Below are 6,000 nucleotides of genomic sequence, written 5' to 3'. Positions count from 1 at the left end.
ACCAGAGGGCTGCCGAAAAACAGTAATCCATGCCACAGTGACATCAAAGCTGGATTACACAAACGGCCTCTATCTGGGCTTACCAAAGTACCTAACTCAGCGGTTGCAACTGGTCCAGAATGTGGCTGCAAGACTGTTAATGCGTATTCCTTTTAAGCACCTTCTTTCACTTCACTGGTTACCAGTAGCCAGCAGGATCAAATTTAAGGCACTCACGTTGGCCTTTAGATCTCTGTATGGCACCTGCCCAAATTACCTGAGAGCTCGGTTGCCGAGATACATCCAGGCCCGCTCCCTCCGCTCCAACTGCCGCGTTCAGCTTGCAGTTCCACGAGCAAAAAGGGCTCGGTTGGGAGGACGAACCTTCTCGGCCAATGTGGCGGCACTATGGAATACCCTGCCCCCAGCGCTTCAGCAGGCCCCCTCCGAGTCCTGCTTTAAGCAGATGCTGAAGACCTGGCTCTTCACCCAACCGCGCTAGGCGCTCAATTCTGGTCCTTGTGGCCATGCCTGCTCTTCTAGCGCCGGGACACTAGCTGTTCGCGCTTTAGAAAATGCCGTATTATTATTATTATTATATAAATATAGGATAGGATAGGATATATATGTTTGTATAGCGCTCGAATGCCGTGGCGTCTTGGCGCTGATGCATGTGAAAATGGTGCACCCTGTGTTACCAGGGAGCTAGATCGAGGTAAACAGCCACGTTTTCAGGTCCTTCCTGAAGGAATGTCGATTTGGTTTGAATCTCATGGCTGTTGGCATTTTGCTCCATAAATTTACCGCACAGTTTGAAAAAGTTCTGGCGCCCCATCTTACCCGCCTAATCCTATCTATCTGGAGGAGGCCTAAATTGCCGGACCTAAGGCACAAATGGGGGTATAGGGTGAAAACATTTTTTTGATGTCCCTGATCCCTCCCCCATAAAGTGCTTTATGAACCAGGCATAGGGCCTTGAATTCCAAGCGCTGCTGAACAGGGAGCCAATGCAATGCTCTGATTCCTGCTGAGGTTGGTTGACCTCTAGGTATATTTAGAAGCAGCCTTGCTGCAGCATTCTATAGGGACTGCAGCTTTCTCATCTGGGTTTTATCAATGCCCAACAACAGGGCATTGCAGTAATCAAGTTTGGATAACAAGAGAGCCACCAACACCGTCTTTTGCAATTCCTGTGAGATGAAAGGAAATATCTTTCTCAAGGTTTTTATTAGAAAGAAGCAGGAAGAGGTGAGGCTGTTTGTCTGAAAAGAAAAATGTAGCTGGTCATCGAAGATGACTCAGAGGTTTCTAACCTTAGGCACGGGAAGGGCATTACTCCGCCCCCACCGACCACCAGGTGTCATTCCACAGGGATCGGCCCTGACCAAACTCTATAACCTCCGTTTTATCTGTCTTAATTTTCTGGAAGCTATGGTTCATCCAGGTCATAATCTCAGTAAGGCACGCATGAAACCTAACAGCTGTCTCTTCAGGTTGCTAGCTATCGAGATTACAAACTGAGAATCGTCAGCATAGGATACCAGGGCGAATCCATGCTTTCCTGGGGATTGACATAGATGTTGAACATCCTCGGGGATTAGGACGATCCCTGTGGGACCCCACAGTGAAGATGGAAACTGTAACAATAAGCAACAGAAAGGTAACCAGTCCAGCTTTCCAAAGATCCTTCCACTGCGCAGCATTACGTGTCATCGCATTTTAAGTAACTGTTGAACCGTTTGAGCTAGAAACAAAGGGGCTTATTCACAAGGGAAGTGGTGGAGTGAGGCGTTAGCCTTCCTGGCTTAACGCCTGACTTCGCCATTTCAGAAACGCAAGACTGCACCATATTTACAAGAATATGGTGCAGCCCTGCAGTTCCCCCTGCGCTTGCACTAAACTTAGCAGCCTAGAGCCAATGCAGGCACCCTTGCACCATAGTGCAAGGGTGTCTGCGAGCAGGGAAGTTTGTTTATGTCCAGGAAGGTCCCCCTTCCTGCACATAAACAATCTTGAAATGCCATTTTGTAACTTGTATGTGTGCTACTTAATGCAGCACACATAGAAGTTGCAAAACGGCATTTACAAAAAATGATTGTTTATGTGCAAGAAGGGGGACCTTCCTGTACATAACAATCATTGGCCTTTTGCAGTTTTCATGTGTGATGCACAACGCAGCACACATTAAAACATCAAAAACGAGGAGAAGTGAAACATTTCTCCTGGTTACGCCAGGGTAAAACCAAGTTATCCCTGGTCTTAATTCTGGCGCTGCCTCCTATTTACGCCTCCCTTGTAAATAGGGGGCAGCATCAGAATCAATGGGTGTTGCGGGGGAATGCCCACAGCAACACCCATTGCCCTCCCCTTTCACGCTAAGAATAGCGTGAAAGTGGGCCTTATTTACAAGGCAGCGTTAAGCCACTGCCTTGTAAATAAGGGGAAGCCCCTATTGCCACAAGAACTTTCTAAAAAGTGATGTTCCCGTGGTGATAGGGGATCGTAAATATGCCCCAAAATGGTATTTCTGTTAAAATCTACAGATTATGCTGCAGATGATGGATTAAGTGGCAAATGCTGCACAGCTATATGATGCAAAAATCCCCGTGGTTGCACAATCACATAATTCCAGGGACCCTGGTCATGCCTCACCGAAGTAAGTGCAAAGACTTGAGGGCAGATTTACAATAACTGGCGCATCCCCAGGGATGCGCCAGTTATTGTGCGCTGCCGCTCCCCCACCCATGGTGCACCGCATTTACAATGTGGCGCACCATGGGGCAAAAACGGCACAGATGTATGACGCATCTGTGCCGTAAAGGCGGCACATTGCTGGAGTTGCGTCGCAAGCACGGCGCAGCTCCAGCAATGCTCTCGGGGGCCCTATCTGTCCAATGCTGTGTAAAGCCTTACACCTGCTTCAAGCAGGCGCAGGGTTTTGACGCAGCATTGGCCTAAAAGCGACTGAGTGAAATCTTGTAGATTTCACTCAGCCACTTTTAGGAGGCGTTCCTGCGCAGGAACGCCCCCCCCCCCCCCCCCCCCCCTGCGCCGGAATGCCTCCTTATGGCGCAGAGCTTTACAACGCGAGGCATCTCCCATATGCGTCACGTTGTAAATACCCCGCACCATGGCGCATCTTTTGCGCCGCCGCTGCGTCACAAAAGTGATGCAACGGCGGCCTAAAAGAGGCGCAAGGAGCTTGTAAATCTGCCCCTTAATTTACATTTTAGTGGTTATTACAATTTTTTTAGGAAAGCCACAAAAATAAACATGAGGGCGATATATGTGTTGATACTCAATTCGAGAGTCTTTACACTTGCATGAGAAAATGAGAACACAGGTGACTCAGATAAATCCCTGTGCAGTGATGTACTACACCTTGCAGTGTTTCCATTTGGGCAAACCTATTGCCTTTGCAAATGGTTATCTCAGACATGTGCTCGGTATTACCGGGCAGTGCTGTGCAGCCACGCTGAGTCAGGTCCTTTGCTAAGGCTGCTGCTGTTGATTGACGGTGTTTTCATTTCGTGTTGTTGTTCTTGTTCCCCATGCTTGTTCTATTGCCAAGCTTCTCTTGTTGTCATACAGTTCAAACAATGAAAGGGTATGTGTGGGTCCGTTGCTAGGTTGCCGTCCTTCACTTCAAAGCTAACATCAACTCAGTTCGTGTTTTTGAATGGATATGACCCCCTCCCAAGGTCCCTCAGACCTCTTCCCCCACCCTTTGGTACCTCCAGGCACAATAGTTTGTTTCTTAGCAACTCAGCGTTCCGAGCTAAAGCCGCTTTACAATCGCACTCCGGGAAAAGAAAAGTTTTCAGCAGCTCCGCCGCGAGACCGGGTTACAGTGTTTTCGGGACTTAAGATCAAAACTAGAGCAGACCTCCAGACAGGTAAGACACATACTTGCAGATTACACTCACACTCTTGGAATTTCATCTTTTGGTTGCAAATGAATTAAAGTGAGATTCCACAAAGAATTTCATGTAAGTTACTCGTTTAATGTCTTCGAAACGTACATTTTGGCGGTAGAATGATCTGTGAGATTGAACAAATCCGATAAGGAAATTAAAATAAACAAGCACTGGCAGTGTACTGGTCAAACCATGATCTGTTCATTTTCCCGTGAAAAGCAAAATATTTATATTGTTTTAAATGCACTTATGAACGAAGTACGCCCGTGAAGTTTAAATGCGCTATTACATTGTTTTAATAAGTTCTTTTTTTACATTTATAGTTATTCGTACACGCACCTACGTATATAACAGTCAATACATGGGCATGCAGCTCGCGTTTGCTGCCATTTCAGATGACTGCGCTGCTAAAAAAACGCAATTCTAGTTTCATGAAAGCCCCCTACTGAGTTTTGACAGTTTTCTCTTTGGCTGAGCTTCACCTCACTTTGACCCTGCCGCTTTCATATCCTCTCCAGCTCTTCTGGTGTTTTATATCTGTGTTGATCATTTCCAGAGGATATCTCTCTTTGGTTGTCAAAATGGTGTTTCGGGCATCACCGATGTATTGTTTATTGTTTATTCTGTCTGGAACTGTTGAAGAAGAGATTCTTCATCAGTGAATGCTTCCAGACGAGTATTGCTTCTACGTGGATACTGATAGGAGGGGAGACTTCATAAGTGTGTGTGTGATTTTTGTATGCACATAAGTGTGTGTAGTTTTGCGTGCGCACATGCATCATTGGGTGTGTGCGCGAGCATGCATTTTGTGAGTCAGAATGATGAGCCTGTACAGTGTGTGTGTCTGTGTGCGTGTGCCTGCACGCTTGTATATTTGCATTTGGGACAAAATGTTTAAACACTGGTTGCAAGATACTGGTTGCCATTTGTGACAAGTATTATTGCAATTAATGTGGTATTTTGCGACCCATGTACTAATGTACCATGTACTAGTAGGTCTGTACGCAAAATACTGAAGTGTACTGGGTGGCAAAGTAACTTACCTCATGAATATTACAAATTGTGACCAACTAGAATTTGCTGCCATCACAGAATTGGTGTCCTGATGAGGTCAGCAGTCCATCGTCTCTGTGATTGCCTTTAAATAAAGCACATTTTGTTTCTAAATGTAGTAACATTCACCAAGGAAAATATGTCTCATGCAAATAGTTTACCGCTACTGTTTCAGTAGTCAGTAAAATATGAATGTTTTGCAACTGGATTTCAGTCCCAAAGCATTAATACATAGATGGCAAACCAAGTGCACTCACTCCCCGCCCCAATGCATGCTTCAACAAGAGGCCCCCTTACCAATTAAACTCCGGAGTCTCGCTTGATTTTCCGCAGTGCGTATGTTTATTAAAAATTAACATCACAGGTCAATTACCTCATTGACCGCACTCTTTAATTAAAATCCAAATTACTTTTCATATCACAGCATTAAAAATTCACTCTTATCTACAAAATTACTCTTTTACCGCCCATTCTCCAATGGGCATTTGGTTTAACTTCAGGGCTGCGCCAGCAGGCCACAACCCAGATAGCCTGCTCTCTTTTCGTTAACCCCCTTTTAGTCAACAGAGCCGCAGGTGAATTATAAGCCCCCACTTGGGCAACCAGCGGCTTCCAGGGTAGGGCTGGAGAAGCTAAGGCCACCAGCAGGTCAGCCTCAACTCTCCCGCCAGCCCCGGAGTCCATGATGATTTCTAAAAACCTGTTCAAAGGTGGAAACTGTCACTGGACAAGAAGTTCCCGTGTTATTCTTGTCCGGAAACCCCGCTCTTGACCTGCCGAAATACCTAACTTTTTGGGGTTGGGTGGGAGGGTGTCCACTTCACGGAGGTCCGACTCCTCGGCTGGCCAGCAAACAAAGAGGGGTTCCCAAAATGGACGATGGCTTTTAAGCCTCGCGCCCTGGGAGTTCTTCCGGGTCTTCAGTAAGCCCCGGTCTTATTGGGCTACCGCGATTCCCCTTCCGGGTCGGCTGACCCGGAAGGGGAAGATGTAACGTGGCACTTGTTTTTCCACTAACGGCGCCACTCCCCGAAGGGGGGTGGCGCTGTGC

The 6,000-nt window shown here is 46.7% G+C and overlaps 1 protein-coding gene across 1 annotated transcript in view; it reads left to right on the top strand.

The window, feature by feature from the left end:
- Positions 1-3,754: 3,754 nt before the first annotated feature.
- Positions 3,755-6,000, top strand: part of C10H7orf78 (chromosome 10 C7orf78 homolog) — a 117,477-nt gene continuing 115,231 nt past the window's right edge. The window contains exon 1 of the mRNA XM_086940007.1: positions 3,755-3,875. The gene's annotated coding sequence lies outside the window, so the exon portion shown is untranslated. The remainder of the gene's footprint in view (positions 3,876-6,000) is intronic.

Source organism: Lissotriton vulgaris, chromosome 10, assembly GCF_964263255.1.
Source record: "Lissotriton vulgaris chromosome 10, aLisVul1.2, whole genome shotgun sequence".
Taxonomy (NCBI): Eukaryota; Metazoa; Chordata; class Amphibia; order Caudata; family Salamandridae; genus Lissotriton; species Lissotriton vulgaris.
Note: the sequence above shows the minus strand (reverse complement) of the source record. Positions and strands in the feature narration are given on the sequence as shown.